The 17612-nt window shown below is 43.1% G+C and overlaps 1 long non-coding RNA gene across 11 annotated transcripts in view; it reads left to right on the forward strand.

Moving 5' to 3' along the window:
• Window positions 1–17612, forward strand: part of LOC149128099 (uncharacterized) — a 304850-nt gene that overhangs the window by 118334 nt on the left and 168904 nt on the right. For 9 of the 11 annotated variants that reach the window (XR_016230356.1, XR_016230359.1, XR_016230353.1 and 6 more), the window contains one exon: window positions 9827–10212. The exons of the other annotated variants lie outside the window; for them this stretch is intronic. This is a non-coding gene — a long non-coding RNA (uncharacterized LOC149128099). Of the gene's footprint in view, window positions 1–9826; window positions 10213–17612 lie in introns of those variants that run through there. 11 annotated transcript variants of the gene reach the window in all.

The raw sequence follows: 17612 nt of genomic DNA on the forward strand, positions 1-17612 counted from the left end.
TTCAGGGATTCACTCTCCAAATGGCCTCAATGGCCAGCATGGGTCAGGCCAAAGTCAAGATTCTGGAAGTCCATCAGAGTCTTCAACATGGCTCACAGGGGCCCAAATATTTGGGTTATCTTCCACTGCTTCCCCAGGCACAGTAGCAGGGAGCTCACTGGGAGTTAGCACCTAGGACTTGAACTGGTGCTCATATGGGATGCCAGCATCTCAGGTGGCAGATTAACTTGCTGCACCATGATGCTGGTTTGTATTTTGTTGTTGTTGTTTTGTTTTGTTTTTCAGTCTTCAGTCTTAAGATATAAACAGTTTATATGCCATGTTTAAAATATCAGGTCATTCAGAATTTCTCTTTGATGCTTTCTTCTTTTAAAAAAAATACAAATTTTATTTCTCATTTTTACTTGAGAGGCAAAGAAGGTGGAGGGCAGAGAGAGACGGACAGACAGACAGATATAGAGAAATCTTTCATTCACTGATTCACTGCTCAAATGCCTGCAACAGGGCTCGGCCAGGTTGAAGCTCCATTTGGATCTGTCCACGTGTTGCAGAGATCTGAGTACTTGAGCCGCCATTTGCTGCCTCCCTGGTTATGCATTAGCAGAAACTGGATCAGAAGCAGAGTAGCCAAGATTCAAACCAGTCACTCCGATATAGGATAGGGGAATCTCATGTGAACTTAACCACTGTCTCAGATGCTCACCACTTTAAATTTTTTTTTATTTGCTTGCATTTGAAAGGCAGAGAGACACAGAGGCAGAGAGAGACTTAGCCATCCTCTGGTTCACTCCCCATGTACCCACAGCAGCTGAGACTGAACCAGGCCAAAGCCAGGATCCCGGGACTCAATCCAGGTTTCCAACATGGGTAACAGAGATCCAATTACTTGAGTCATCACCTCTGCCTCCAAGGGTGTGCATTAGTAGGAAACCGGAATCAGAGGTGGAACTGCAACTACTGCATCAAATGCCTACCACTGTGTTTTCTTCTTACTCAGTAGCATCTCTTTTAGTTTGAATAATTCTCTTTAAAAATCCCTGTACAATTGTTGTGGTGGTAACCAATACTCTCAGCTTTTGTTTATCTGGTAATGTTTTTGTCACTTCTTTATATATAAAGCATAGTTTTTTGCTGGGTACAATATTCTTGACTTGTAGTTATTTTCCTTCATTACTACAAAAAGTCTTGTTCTCCTTCCTGGCCTAAAATATTTGTGCTGAGAAATCATACCATTGAGGAATTGAGACCCTATTATGTGCTAGTTATTTCTTTTCTTTTGCAACTTTGCGAATCTTTTCTTTATCATAAACCCAAGAGAGCTTGATTTTAGGATATCTTTGGGTCGAACTAATTGAGTTAAATCTGACTGATGATCCATGATTCTCCTGTCTTGATGGCTGTATCTTTTCTTAGGTCTGAGTTTTGTATGATTACATCTTTGATATACTTCCTACCTCTTTGGCATTTTCAAGTCCCTCTTGAACCCCAGTAAGTCAGATATTTGCTCTTTTCATGTAGCCCCAAATTTCCCATAAACTTTCTTCTTTCTTATTTTTTACTTTTTTTCTTTTCCAGTTGTGTATTTTCAAATAGCCTTTTTTAAAGTTTTTATTTATTTATTTAAGAGGTATAGTTACTGAGAGAAAGAGGAAGAGACAGAGAGAGAGGTCTTCCATCCACTGGTTTACTCCCCAAATGGCTACAATGGCCAGAGCTGGGCCAATCTGAAGCCAAGAACCAGGAGCTTCTTCCTTGTCTTCCATGTGGGTGCAGGGGCTCAAGCACTTGGGCCATCTTCCACTGCTTTACCAGGACATAAGCCGAGAGTGGATCAAAAGAGGAGCAGCTGGGACAGGAACCAGCACCCATAAGGGATGCCAGTGCTGGAGACAGAGGCTTAGGCTACGACACCACCATGCCAGACCCCCAAATAGCTTGTCTTTAAGCTCACTAATTCTATCTTCTGTTTGACTTTGCTGTTGGTAACTTCTATTGCATTTTAAATTTTGCTTATTTAAATTTAGTTGAGGGCTGGCACTATGGTTCACTTGGCTAATCCTCCGCCTGTGGTGCCAGCATCCCATATGGATGCTGGGTTCTAGTCCTGGCTGCTCCTTTTCCAGTCCAGCTCTCTGCTGTGCCTAGGAGGGCAGTGGAGGATGGCCCAAGTGCTTGGGCCCCTGCACCCGCATGGGAGACCAGGAGGAAGCACCTGGCTTCGGATCGGCATAGCTCCAGCCATAGCGGCCGTTTGGGGGGGGTGAACCAATGGAAGGAAGACCTTTCTCTCTGTCTCTCTCTCTCACTGTCTAGCTCTACCTGTCAAATAAATAAAAAAAGGAATAAGTTGATTAACTTCTGATTTTTTAAAAAAAATTGCTTCTTTTCTATCAAGTCTCTGTGTTAGAATATTTAACAATCTCTCCTTGTTCTCTTGAAATTCATTAATTTTCTTTTAAATAGCTATTTTGAATTTTTCACCCAAGAATTTGTAAATATCCATCCATAGTGGTTGTTTTCTGGCCCCTTATTTTGTTTGTTAGGTGAAGGTATGAGTGTTGATCCTTGTTGGTATACCATATTGTGTGCACATTGAAAGATTATTTTTTTCCAGTCTACGTAATCTGGTTTGTTTGTGACTGTCCTTCCAGAAGTGTTTTTTTTTTTAAATGTTTATTAATTTAAAAGGCAGAGAGTTACAGAGAGGAAGAATCAGAGCCAGAGAGAGAGAGAGAGAGAGAAGTCTTCTGTCTGCTTATTTACTCTCCAACTGGCCGAAACAGCTGGAGCTTGGCTGATCCAAAGCCAGGAGCCAGGAGCCTCTTCCGGGTCTCCCATGCAGGTGCAGGGGCCCAAGGACTTGGGCCATCCTCTACTGCTTTCCCAGGTCATAGCAGAAAGCTGGATTGGAAATGAAGCAGCCAGGACTCAAACCAGAACCCATATGGGATTAACCTTGTACACCACAGTGAAGGCCCCTCCAGAAGTTCTAAGCAGTCTGGTTTTCTTTTTTCTCTGAGCATTGGACAATTGTGCTGTATAACACTAGATGGTACCTAAGCTGAGATTTGTTGCAATACTGTTGTTGGTTTGCTATTGCTATTTCATTCCTAGTGGATGCTCCAAACCCTGTTTTGTCCCAAATTCATATATGTGTTATTCAGAATGAACTAAGCAAGCTTTTAAACAGGGGTATTCTGTTTCTACAAACCTCTTAACAGAACTGGGGTAGACCCAATGCCTAGTACTGTGGAACCAACACTTAAGTGTTAAATCACAACCAGAGCCCACAGACCACCAAAACTGATGAACAGAGGTTTGGAACCAAGTCCATACTGCTATGGGCTGCCTCTGCTGGGGTGCACTACCAGTCTCAGGTCATTGCAACCAATCACAGGTGATATTGTCTAGGACGCAAGTATGAGATCACAGGAATCCACCTGGCTTTGGGGAAGCTCCAGAGGCTCTATCTGCTAGCACTGGCCTGGCGGTGGGAACTGTTAGGATCTACCTTTTGCTGGGCTTTGCTGACCAGGCACTGAGTCCCACAGATAGTCCTGTGGTTGTATGATATCTTCCCAGGGTTTGAGAACAATGATTAAGGCATCGCTTAGGCATTCTAGGCTGGCATTCGGCTGAGTCACATCCACATCTCAGGTGTGTCTGCCAGGCCCACTGGAGGCTGGCAGAGACACACAGCAAAAGCAGTCTGACCCACCAGAGTGCAAGTCTCTGCTTGTTGCTGGGGCACATCAAGAGGCCTCATCTATAAACACAGGCCCAGGGGTAGAGACTTTTGGTTTGTATCTGGTGCTGAGTCTCACTGCGGGTCTGGTTCTGATCCTGAAGGTGTAATCCGAAGTTCACTTTCCTGCCATACTCTGTAACAGTTGGAATCTTGTTCTACTGTCTGCCTGAGGTTGGGGGAAGGGATGGTAGAGGCACTGGATAACCTACCTTGCCGAGCAAGGCCTAAAGGCTCAGTTTGCAGGTAAGAACCAGGGATAAGGGGCAGTTGCATGATGCCAATTTCTTACATCGAAGGCCCGTGCTGGGTTTCAAGTACATGGTCTTGACTTAATTCCGTATCCCTCACCTAAGAGGAAGGTATGTGTCAGGACTAGGGTACCTGGAGCTGGGAGAAGGGTGACTTGGGTATATCTTTCTCTCCTGTTGGTTTCAGTGTCATCTTTTCTTATTGTTATACTAAAATCAGGCACTGGGGTCTCTCATCTGGTATCTGTAGTTTTTAAGATGAGGTGGTATGTGAATAGCTCTTGAAGTTGGTGTTTCTGGGAAAAACAATTGCCAGAGCATATTACTCAGCTGCTGTCTTGCTCTGACCCTGGAAATGGAGGATTCTTAAATAATGCTTGGATATTTGATGATGTGCAAGAATGATTGCTAGCATTTTGAAGTGTGATGATGGTATTGTGTTATGTTGGAATTCTTATTTTGTAAAGGTACACCATGAAATTTATATAAATGAAATAATGAATGGATTTATTTCCAAATAATCTGAGAGTTATCTGGAGAATGGTGAGAATACAAATGAAACAAGACTAACTGTAATTTGATAATTGTTGAAGCTGGGTAGCTCATTATGTCAATCTTGCTTGAAAACAGTGACAGTAGCAACCTCAAACCTTTAAAATATGACATGTACTGAATAATTTGTTATCTATCCATGAGATAAAATAACATGTGGCCATTAAAATATGTTTATAGATCACTATAGATTATTCACAAGGATATTTGGACATTAAAACATGCATAAAGTATTAATAAATGCACAAGGGTTATAAAGCAGAATTTAGAGAATACCCCTATTCAAATACATAGAATGGAAATAAAGACAGCCAAATTAGTAATTCTCTAAATTAGAGAATTATTGGATTATGCTGTAGACATTTATAGAATATCAGGTTTGTCCTATAGGTACTAATAGAATATGTGGATTGAGCTATAGATGTTTATGGGATACTACGATTGAGCTTGTGACATTTATGGGATATCGGGATTGAGCTGTAGACATTTATGGGATATCTGGATTGAACTGTAGACATTTATGGAATGTCAGCACAATCTTTTGAGACTTATGTCTGTGTTATTGGTGAGGAACTAGACATGTGGCATTCAGCGGCATAGAACTGCTAGACCTAGTGAGCAAGCTAAGGGCTTCTGGCTTACCCCTGACTTCCTGGCACAATGGAGAAATCTGACCCTTTCACTTAGCACTGAACAATTATGGTATGATTGTGCTATGAAAGTTAAAAGTCATATAATCTATTCTTTTGAGAGTTATTGCCAAAATATTTTTATAAAAAGGATTAAGATAGTCTGAAGCTTTTTTTTTTTTTTTTTTTTTTTGACAGGCAGAGTGGGCAGTGAGAGAGAGAGACAGAAAGAAAGGTCTTCCTTTGCCGTTGGTTCACCCTCCAATGGCCGCCGCGGCCGGCGCGCTGCGGCCGGCGCACTGCGCTGATCCGATGGCAGGAGCCAGGTGCTTCTCCTGATCTCCCATGGGGTGCAGGGCCCAAGCACCTGGGCCATCCTCCACTGCACTCCCTGGCCACAGCAGAGAGCTGGCCTGGAAGAGGGGCAACCGGGACAGAATCCGGCGCCCCAACCGGGACTAGAACCTGGTGCGCCGGTGCCGCAAGGCGGAAGATTAGCCTAGTGAGCCATGGCGCTGGCCTGAAGCTTTTTATTTAGAATGAAATGAAGTGGTAAGGAATGATGACATCCCCTTTATCTTGAATTTCCATGGTACATGCACCTTCTAGCAAGGTAGAACCCACGAGAGCATCTGCAGTGGCTGACAACCACCCAACTCTGCATTCTTATTCCAACTGATTGTTACAGATCCTTTGAGACCATCATCCGGGTTGCTCTTGCAAACTAGTTGTTTTTTGTTTAGTATTTTCAGGGATATCTATTTAGGGCTGTGTAGTTAAGTATAGAGTGGAGTCTACTCACTCATTAGAAGGGTTAATTAGCTGTTAAAGGGAATGTTAAAGAAGGAAAGATGAAACCATAATAGATGTGCGTTTTACTGAGGTAGGTTGCTGTTTGTTTTGACATATTCATTGCTGAGCACCTATTATGTGCCAGGCTGCACACTTGGTATATAGTCTTAGAGTAAATCTTGTAATCTTGCAAATTAAATGGACTTTAAAATACTATATATGGATATAGAGATAATGCTAAATTCAGCCTGGTTTGTTGTTGGGCCTTTGGGCCCTTCCACACATGTGATGGACTGGTGTTCATTCATCTGTGAATTTAAAAAATGAAAACCTAGTTACAAAGTAAATTAGTTGAGGGGAAGAAGAGACACAGCTTTGCCCCTAACCTGACATATGCAACCATACAACATGCATGTATGCACAAACACATGACACCCAGGGATAAATCATATATATATATATATATATATATATATATATATGAATTTGATATAGTATTAGAGTATTTTAGTCCAAATTGCTTTAGAAGCCATTACATATGTAAATATTATCACTTTACACCAATGTGCTTCAAAACACATGGCATTCATACAGGAGAATATTACAGCATACTGACTGTTGTAAATTTTGTTTTCAAAATATATTAGCCAAGATATTTGATTATCATGATGCTTACTATATATTTCTTCTTAGTCTTTATCATAATACAAGGATAATCTCTGGACCAATCAATTTACATATCCCTATTCTAATATTTCTATAAAAATGTGGCATTTGCTCACTTTATGGATTAAAAAATCATGAGAGAGTATTGTTAATATTAAGGAGAAATTTATGTATTTTGCAATTTGAAATTCCAAGTAGAATTCCCCACTGGAGAAACTCAAGTGGCAGAACTATTGTATTCTTTTGCATTTTCTGGACATTACATTTCATGAGGCCACCCTTAAGGTACTGTGTTTTTCTAATTTTGTCCATTATTAAGTTTTCTAAACTCATACAAAACTGAATTTTCTATATTTATGCATAGAATCTATAAGCTTAATGGACACTCAGAGCTGCAGCTATCTTTTTTTTTTTTTTTTTTTTTTTTTTTTTTTTTTTGACAGGCAGAGTGGACAGTGAGAGAGAGAGACAGAGAGAAAGGTCTTCCTTTGCCGTTGGCTCACCCTCCAATGGCTGCCGCGGCCGGCGCGCTGCGGCCGGCGCACTGCTCTGATCCGATGGCAGGAGCCAGGTACTTATCCTGGTCTCCCATGGGGTGCAGGGCCCAAGCACTTGGGCCATCCTCCACTGCACTCCCTGGCCACAGCAGAGAGCTGGCCTGGAAGAGGGGCAACCGGGACAGAATCTCGCGCCCCGACGGGGACTAGAACCCAGTGTACCGGCGCCGCAAGGCAGAGGATTAGCCTAGTGAGCTGCGGCACCGGCCCGTTATCTTTTTTTTAAAGATTTATTTATTTACATGAAAGCCAGAGTTATACAGAGGGAGAAGGAGAGGCAGAGAGAGAGAGAGAGAGAGATGTCTTCCATCCACTGGTTCACTTCCAGCTGGCCGCAATGGCCAGAGCTGCACCAGTCCAAAGCCAGGAGCCGGGAACTTCTTCTGGGTCTCCCACGGGGTTCAGGGGTCCATGGACTTGGGCCAACTTCTACTGCTTTCCCAGGCCATAGCAGAGAGCTGGATTGGTGCAGCAGCCAGAACTCAAACTGGTGCCCATATGGGATGCCAGCCCTGTAGGCCGGAGCTCCACCCGCTACGCCACAGCACTGGTCCCAGCAGCTGTCTTTTACTATGTCTGCACTTTTTGCTATTCTATTACCTTAGCATTTTTGTTTAAGATATAAGAAGTAATTTCATTTAAAATATACAAAAAAGTTAAGGAATCTCCTTAAACTAGTTGCAGTACATTTTAAGGTGTTTTGATACTGGCTAAAATAGGAGTTTCTCTAGTGTTAGCACTGATAAGGGTTCTGTGCATTGCACTAGCTTTCTTGTGGTATTTTGTTCCAAACTCTCTTCATGCATCCTTTAATTATCAGTGTGAAGGTTTTATACACTGGGGAAAAAATAGAGTTGATGCTTAGCTTGATGTTTTAATTTTTTTCTCAGTTAAATTGAATTGAATTTTGGTCTTCTTTTGATTTGATTTGATTTGATTTAATATTACAGTCCATTTCCCTGGCTTGTATTAAGTGTGTAGTGTTCCATGTATTTCAATAGATGATTTTGTTCTGTGGTCATCTTTCTGAGCACTAAAGAAAGAACATGAGTCGTTACAAGCACTGCAAACACACTGGCCATTGAACATACCAACGAATAAGAGGTAATGGGTTGCAGATAAATGAGAAAGAAGTACCTTTACAGTTCGACACATGCTCACTTGGACTTACCCCTAATGGTAGAGCTAGAAATGTGCCAGGGGATTCCAAATCAATCCCATCAGGGTGGTAGGTACCAATGCCATCTTACTAGTCCAAGTGATCAGTTTAAGTTCATAATTGATCATAATAATAAGATTAAGTGTCAAAGGGAATACATAAACAAGACTAGTGTCTGCTAATAATACTGATAGAATTGAAAAGGAGCGAATGATCCAACATGGGAAGCAGGATACACAGCAGACTCCTAGAATGGCAGGTGCCCTAAATAGCAGTCTGGTCTCAGAATCAGCCCTTAATGCATTCTGATCTGGCTGAAGAGCCCATGAGAGTATTTTAGGCATGGAAAGCCAAGACACTCTGGCCAAAAAAAAAAAATAAAATAAAAAAAAATAAAATCTAAATGAAAGATCTCCGTGAGTGAGATTCCAGTAGAAAGAACGGGCCATCAAAGAAAGAGGTACCTTTCTCTGAAGGGAGAAGAGAACTTCCACTTTGATTATGGCCTTGTCTAAATAAGGTCAGAGTTTGTGTACTCAAGAGGCTTCCATAGCCTTGACAGCTCATGACAAGAGCCTAGGGTGATTACTGATGCCATAAACAAGAGTGTCAATTGGTAAATCAACAACAGGTGTCAATGTGCACTTACTCCTCATGTAGGATCTCTGTCCTTAATCTGTTGTACTATGCAAATTAACAGTATAACTAGTACTTAAACAGTACATTATACTTTGTGTTTCTGTGTGGGTGCAAACTGTAGAAATCTTTACTTAGTATATGCTAAGTTGATCTTCTGTATATAAAGAAAATTGAAAATGAATCTTGATGAAGAATGGGATGGGAAAGGGAATAGGAGATGAGATGGTTGCAGGTGGGAGGGAAGTTGGGGGAGGAGCCACTGTAATCCAAAAATTATACTTTTGAAATTTATATTTATTAAATAAAAGTTAAAAAAAAGAAGTACCCTTGCTTCAGTATTTACTGAGGATTGTTTTTAATGCAATGTTCTACCTTGAGTGGAAATATTGCTCTTTTCTCTATGTTCATAACCTCTTTAGTAGGTCAAGTTGCTGTCTCTGGCTGTATCTTAATTGTTTGGAAATCTTGGAAAAGGGTGAAGCCCTCATCTTAGTTATTAATTGAATATTGTTTTTTTTTCCATAATATGATAGAGTAGCAATCCACTAATATGCCACAGGGACTAGTCTACTCATCATGCCTCTTGGTGGGTTTATGTTAGTTGTCTTAATAATGCATTTGAGTAGTTAGTTGGGCCTGTGTGGGAGTGTGTCTTTATGGCCGTGGAAGGTGTGGGTATTTTCACACAACACAATGTGTTCACATCAAGTTTATTTTGCAAACCTTGTGGCTTTTTAATCAACAGAACAGTCTTTCATAATACAAGGGGAATGCTCTAGGAATGCTTATCTGTAAATTCCTGTGTATGAAGAAGTCCTTTGGGGCTTTGTTTGTAGGTGGATGACCTACCCTGGACATGTCTGCTAATTAAGGAAGAGTCATCGTGTTTTGTTGGTGGACTTCAAAGCATCTGTGGTCAGTCCTTGCATTTCGAGATTGGACTCCACTTCTGCATGGCCTCTGTGGTTTTGTTTGTTTTTGCCCTGGACTATAGACCACCTCAGCTCATTGTCCAGGTGCTTCTGGGGCCCCTGTGCCTGCTGTAAAGGTGCTGCCCACAGGCCCTGGAAAGCCTCTGCAGGTTCGTGCACCTCCTGGTGATCCAGAGCTGGAAGGTGGCAGGGTGTACCCATATTCTGATATGGAAAATAAAAAGGCTTCTTTTAATCCTGTCGATTCCTGCACAATGGAATATCTTACTGCTGTTTAGTTTATGTAAGAATACTATAATTCCAAGTTCGCTTAATAAAGCTTTGTATCTTAAAAAAAAAAAAAAAAAAACTCCCAACATTTCTGATAAAAATCTGGAGAACACAACTGTGATGGAGTTTGGAAAATAAAATTTTGGCATCCTATGCCATTCTTTACATGTTGGAGGGACAAAGAATACTGAGGCATGGCCATGCTAAAATTTCCTCCTCTTCCCTGTAGGCATTCTGCTGGGCTCGGGGACATGAGGAGTCCCAGTGTGGCCACCCCTAGCCTGAACAAGGGAAACTGGAGCCTTGTATTTGCCATTCTTGTTTCTGTAGATTGTGACAATTTAATAAAAATGAAAAGTGCTGTGCATTCAGAACCTCATCACTGGAAACACTATTACTTTAATAACAGTGTTTGTAGCATTTCAGATCGATTCGTTCCATAGTCTGACAGTTTGTCCTCATGTCACCCTCCCAATGGCGCCCATGCAGTAGATAACCGCTGCTGACCAACGGCCGTTTCTTGGAGGCAGTGAGAAGGGCCCAGCTCTTGACTCAATCTCCTGTCTCTTCCCAGTCGTTCTGTCCTGAGCCCTTCACTGCTTTCCCCTCCAGAACATTTCTCCTGTCTGGATACAGAAATGCCTGGCTCCCCCTCACTTTAAATGAACAAAGCATCATCCTCCTCTTCAGTGACAGCCTTCTTTGTTCTCCCAGTATCCCGTAGCACCTGCTCCTCCTCTCCCTTGCCTACAGGCATCAGGAGGTGTCCTCACTCGCTATCCCGAGATCCTCCCTTCCCCTCCACCCTCCTGGACTTTCTCAGTCTGACTGTGAATTCTCTTCAGCACTGGGCACTGAGATCCATGCCTGGATTCTTCCTACTCCGTCCTCTCTTCTGTGTTTCCTCTGGTTTTCCCAGCATTCTAATTTGAGGACTCTTCTTCCAAAACTATATGATGGTTTGTGGAAAAGTAGAATTAAAAAATAAGCTTATTTTGCTGCAAAAATGGTTTGAAATTCATTCATAGTTTCTTTAGAAAAATGATATGTATTTCATGAACTTTTTGAAAACCCTTTGTATGGATGGATTTCAAAATTCTTGTGGACCAAAATAAACTTAATTTTTTAATTCCATTTTCCATGAACTGGTTGAAGCAATATGAAATTTCTTTCCCAGGCTACACACACATGTGCATGCACACACACACACACACACACACACGAGAACCAGTTTCCAGTGTGTCCAAGTCTGTTCCTTTGAAAACAAATCCATTTCCAACCCTGCTTCCCAGCAGCATGGTCAGCTGCATGGCTCAGGCCAGAATTTTGGGTCATCAGGGATGCTTACCAGTCTTGGACATGTTCGCCTTCAACAGTGTGATTTTGTTAATCCTACTTTAAAATTCACAAGTATCTCCTCCGTGCATCCCCACTGCTGATTTGTTTCTGGCTCCCTTTCCAACTGTATCTCTCTCACGTTTCCCTTTCATCTCCCTCTGTGACTGCCAGCAGCCACCTGAAGTTCTGAGAATGCTCTGGGCCTCTTGACATCTTTGCTTGAAATGCCCTTTGACCCAGGCTGGATGGTGGCTCTCCAAAATCCTTGTTCTCCAAGAGCCTCACAATCTCACCTGATTAGAAAGCAAGACGTTTAAAAACTCGGATACACTTAAGGTGTCCATCATGGTATCTATATATACATAGGGAAATGATTGCTCCAGCCAAACAAATCTACATATCCCTCATCTCATAAGTTACCTTTGGTGTGTGTGCTGGCAAGAGAACCTACAGTGTTCTCTCTTAGCAAGTTTTCAGTATACAGGAAAACTTCAGAAAGCTCATAGAAATAACAAAAACAATAAATTTATTTTTATACAGAATGTTTAGAATTCATGTACAGCTTTTTCTTTTTCCTTTTGAAGATTTATTTGTTTGTTTGAAAGAGTTACAGGGAGAGAGTGAGAATAAGAAAGAGGGAGAGAGAAAGAGAGAAAGAGAGATCTTCCACCTGCTGGTTCACTCCCCAGTGGCTACAATGGCTGGAGCTGGCCCAGACTGAAGTCAGAAGCCCGGAGATTCTTCCAGGTCTCCCATGTGGGTACAGACATCTAAGTACTTGGGCCACCTTCCACTGCTTTCCCAGGCACATTAACTGAGAGCTGGATCAGAAGTGGAGCAGCCAGGACACGAACAGGCACCCAGACAGGAAGCCAGAGTCACAGGTGGCAGCCCCTGGCTTTTTCGTAATCCTTGTTTCCTGTCAACTTTTTGAAGTTTTTGTAAGGTATCATTTTTTTGCATCAAAATAAACTTATCTTTTAATTACATTTCTGTGAGCTGGTTGAAGTATCCTCATACAATGTCATTAGCGATAGTCTTCATGCTTTTCATTAGATCTCTGCAGTTAACCTCTCTGCCCTTTGACCTACTTCTGTGCATTTCCTCCCTCTTCCTGAGTAACCGCTGCTCTGATGTGTCTGTGTACCTGATTGTTTGTTTTTTGCTTTAGATTCCAGACGTAAGTGACATCATGCAGTACTGGTGTGTGTTTTCTGTAAACAGAGTATTTCCTTTAGCATAATGTCCTCCAGGATGGTCTGTGTTGTTCCAAGGGGCAGCATCTCTTTTGTAAGGCCTAGTAATACTCCCATGGGTATGTGTGTGTGTATACAGAACTATATATTCATTCTTCGATGGAAACTTCGAGGGTGTCATTGGCTAAGATGAACTCGTACTGGGTTAGGGTGGGCCCTAAATTGGATCAGTTGGCACCTTGTAAGGAAAGGTAAGGCCCCACAGAGAGCCAGACTCAGAGGTAGAAAGCCATCTGACGGCAGCTGCAGAGAGACTGCAGTCATGTTTCTGTAAATTAAGGATGCCAGCATTCCTGGCAGCTGCTACAGGCTAAGACAGAGGTGTGCTGCAGATTCTCCCTTGGTGCTTACAGAAGGAACTGACCTGGCTCCCACCTCAATTTCAGACGTCTAGCATCCAAAACGGAATGAACAAATTGTACAGAAGCTCTAGGACACTCAGTTTCCTCCTATAATGCACCCCAATTGCACTGGCCTGCAGGTTTGGGTGAGGCAGCAGCTCCTGACCCCATGTGCTTCCCTGTCGTGTCTCTGGCTTGCACCACCAGCCAGCAGCTCTTTGAGGGCACACACGGACCCTTGCTCTCTCTGCAGTGCCCTGCACAGGGGTTTTCATGAGATGCAGTGGGATTCTTGTCAGTTTATCACATCACGAAATGACAGACTCCTGAGAGGAGTTATCACACATGCCTTTTCATCTGTGTATTTTGCTTTGCTATGTTTGGTCGTTAATCGCAGACCTAATGAGGTATCCAGTTCCATCCCTGATGTTGGCTTTCCTTTGAGAGGTCCTAATGCGTCTCTGGCTGTACATCAGAGACATGGTGCTACAGTCAATTGAACACCCAGTATGGCTGTTGGTTAGTGCTTCAGGTTGGAGGGCTGTGGCAGTGGCCGGAAGAGGTTCCGATGTGGAGAATGCTCTGTGCACGCTGGGAAGGCAAGGAGGGCAGGAGCTGGAGCGTTGGAATGAAACTTGGGGATATCCATGGGCTTTGTGTTCTGAGTAACTGAATGAAAATAGTGGCCACTGTAGGCAAAAGGTCTTCTTTTTCTTTTTTTTTTTTTCATGTTAGGGTCATGATTGAGTCCCCTATACCAAAAGATGATTAACAAGCAAAAAACATACATATTTATTTAACATAAATGTGCCAAGGTAGCCTCCATAAGGAAATGAATACTCAAAGAAACAGATAAATATGAGTACTTATATGCTTAGGCTTGATGAAGAGTGGGCAGTTGTGGAGAAGTACTGGAGAAGGTGGGTATGATCTAGAAGTATTTTTTTTTTCAAACGTTTATTTATTTATTTGAAACTCAGAGTTACACAAAGAGAGAAGGAGAGGCAGAGAGAGAGAGAGGTCTTCCATCTGCTGGTTCAATCTCCAATTGGCCACAACAGCCAGAGCTGCACTGATCCGAAGCCAGGAGCCTGGAGCTTCTTCTGGATCTCCCACATGGGTTCAGGGGCCTAACAACTTGAACCATCTTCTACTTCTTTCCCAGGCCATAGCAGAGAGCTGGATCAGAAGTGGAGCAACTGGGACTCAAACCGGTGCCCATAGGGGATGCCAGTCCTGCAGGCAGCAGCTTTATCCACTACACCACAGCGCCGGTCCCAATCTAGAAGTATTAAATGTGGTGTGGCCCTTCAGCACAGCGGTTAGGATGCTGCTTGGGTGTCTACATTCCATATCTGGTTGCCTGCTCTGAGTTCCAGCACCACTTCCAATTGCAACTTCCTGTTAACGCACATCCTTGGAGGTAGCAGGTAATGGTTCCTGTAGATTGGGCTCTGCCAACTACACGGGAGAGCTGGATTAAGTTCTTGGCTCCTGGCTTCTGCCTGCTCCAGCCCCAGCTGTTGCAGGCATTTGAGGACTGAATTGGCAGATAGAAGATCTGTCTCTGTCTCACTGCCTTTCAAAAAAAAAAAAAATGAAAAAATAGTGGTAATAAACAGGAAGTACTTAGCAAAGCCTCTTTATTCAGATTCTTCCCTGTGTTCCTATCTTCGGAGTTAGGATGTTCTTGCCTCCCAGCTGACCTGCTTTGGAGGAAAAGGGAAAGGAGAAGGTAAGAATGACCTTCTAGTTCGTGCTGTTTTCTCAAGTGCAGGGAACCACAATGGGGGAGGGGATAGCTTGTCTGAACCCATCACCCCGACTGCCTGTAATACATTCTTGTGAGATGTGTGCCTTCTCACTCCTACTGGTTCATTTCTTTGCCCGCTTTCCAACCCAGACACTCCCTGTTCCCTCTTCCGTTATCCACCATACACACAAAAGTTCAATCTGATCTCTTCTTCTGAATACTCCTCAAATGTACCAACTTCCCTTCCTGCAGTTTGCCAGCCTTTCTGGGTATCAGCTCATGCTTTTCTCATGGGTGACTAGAAGTAAAAATCAAGAAATAAATATTTTTGCTCTATCACCAAGTTCATTCTCTTCTGAGTCTTTCAGAAAGCAAAATGCATCTCACAAATCTTAATGAATCTGAGAGAAATTTCTCTTACACGGAAGATGCACATCGATTATTTAACTGATGAGACATTAAAGGCTGCGTTTGGAAATTGTTCAAGTTTTCTATGAATATTAATAAATAATTAATTTGCATCTCAATTTAGAACCTAACAACAGTTCATTTCAATTTTCTTCCTTTTTTTTAAAAAAAATCTCTGAGTTAATTATATGCCGAGGTCTTCTCTCCTAGTGGCGTTGGAATATCTGCAGTTGGTGACAGTAACCCCGCGTGTCACCACACCGCAGCCCGGCGCAAGGAAAACCTTTGCAGGACGCTGACTTCCTAAGGGTGCTGTCTGCCCTCTGATACTACTCATCCCTTCCTTGGGGGTTAAATTCCTTTCTTCCACTCTTTTTACTGAAAGTGCAAAAAAAGGTGTGCCAGAAAAAGGCACCTGCCCCAAAGTACCTGGTGAAAAACGGGATTGCTGCTTACTCCTGGGACTTTCAGCTCCTTGAGTGGCCACGTGCCCAGCCTTGTGAGGGCTATCGCGATTGCAAACCCCTCAGGTGGAAAAAATACCATGAAGAACTTGGTCGAATCTAGTCGGGGAGAACGGACCCCGGGGTACTTTGTGCGACAAGGCTGTGTAGAAGATGAATCCGAGCCCCAGGGTGAGGGATTTGCGGATGGCCCCTTTTGTTTTCCTGCCTTGTCTGGGCTGGAGGCTGGAAAATTTGTGGACAAAGGGCCTGAGGAGGACGGAGGGTCGGGAATGAAGTCTTGAGGCAGCTGCTTTGGGCTTTATTTACCCTTCCATCTTTCCGCTGAATCCACCTGTCCAGTTCGGAGCCTGGTCCCGGGTACCGACTGCGAGGCAACACTGCCATCTAGCGGCCGCCTCTCCGCCGAGATCCAGCTTGCTGTGCCCTCTGGCTGCCGGGGTAGCTTGCTCTCGCTCCCTTTCTTCCTCTCCCTGCATTTCTCTCTTGCTCTCTCTCTCTCTCTCCTACGCCTCTCTCTCTCTCTCCTTTTAAAAAAGGTTTTTTATCCCGTCAAGGAAAAAAAAAACTGGCTCTTGGAAAACAACCAACTCTGTTGGAACTCAGAGATAATAATCAGTTTCTGTGGGCTTGTGAAATTGGCTCATTAAGCGTGCTTTTTAACAGAAAATATTGGAAGCGATTAAGTCTGCTTTACTGAGTGGGCATGAAATGGCCAACCTTCGGCCACCCACAGCTCCTAGGTGCCTGGCGCCGTTTTATGCATGCAGCGTAATGTCTTTACTTGAAGTACTGTTTATTCATCACCTGCTTATTTATCTCTTTGCATTTGGCAGGCACATCGATCAATGTTAAACTGTCACACAAGGTTATTTTTCTTTTACATAACAGTATAGGCCTAAGGTAGTGGCATATTAAAAGTAATAACTTTCTAACTTGTAGCTCAGGATGACAGCCCCATTTTTACCCGAATATATTACAGCATGGAATTCCTCATCCCATCCTCCCCCCCACCCCTCCCTCGCAGCAAGCCTGCCTCTAGTACTCCAGCTCTTCCAAGGTCAAAGGCTGCTTTGTGCCCTGCCCAGCTTCACTCCTACTTTGCATAGCACTCACTTTCCCCTCGGCCTCCAGTTATCTCCAGCTTTTAGGCTGATAAGCCCACAGCAAACATTCTGTCCACCTGGTGTACACGTCTTGCTTGTCCCTCTTTAGGATGGCATTTGCCCCTTTGCATAAAGATGGGGTGGCCCACCAGGCTCTGGCAGAGACACAAGAGAGCTCTCCCCATCCCCGCGAAGCTCCTGATGGCCTTGTTTCCAACTGCACGGCCATCTCTGCGAACGTGGTGGGATATTGCTGCTTTTTATTTTGCTTTAGAGTTATAACAGGCAACACAACAGCCACCATGGGAAAAAAAATACGAATAAAAAATCTGAAAGCAACAAAGCTTTGAAGCAACTGGTGTTGGTTGGGGGCTTTTAAGTTGTTTTCCCCTCCTTTCTCTGGTTTTTTAGGGTGGTTTGTGTTGCTTTCAAACTCTTTCCAGTTTGTGATGCCTTCTTTCTTGGCAACAGGCCAAGCCAGCTTTCTTTGTACAAACAGGTTTTCTTTTTCTTTCTTTCTTTCCTTTTTTTTTTTCCTAGTCCAACCTGAAAATGCCTACAGATAGAATATCAGATCTTTTTAGTATCAAATTTCAAAGTGGCCCTTAGAATTCCTTCCTGCCCTTGATCTCTCCTTTTGGATTTTCAGCTCAGCCTTGGACTCTGTTGCTGACTATGTCTCGGACAGTGGCTTTCTGATACATTGCTTTGATAACCTTGGGTACACAGGAATTAAGTAGCTCAGCGTAGTGGA

This window comes from Oryctolagus cuniculus, chromosome 2, assembly GCF_051225735.1.
Source record: "Oryctolagus cuniculus isolate XC-2025 breed Fujian yellow rabbit chromosome 2, ASM5122573v1, whole genome shotgun sequence".
In the NCBI taxonomy this organism is placed as follows: Eukaryota; Metazoa; Chordata; class Mammalia; order Lagomorpha; family Leporidae; genus Oryctolagus; species Oryctolagus cuniculus.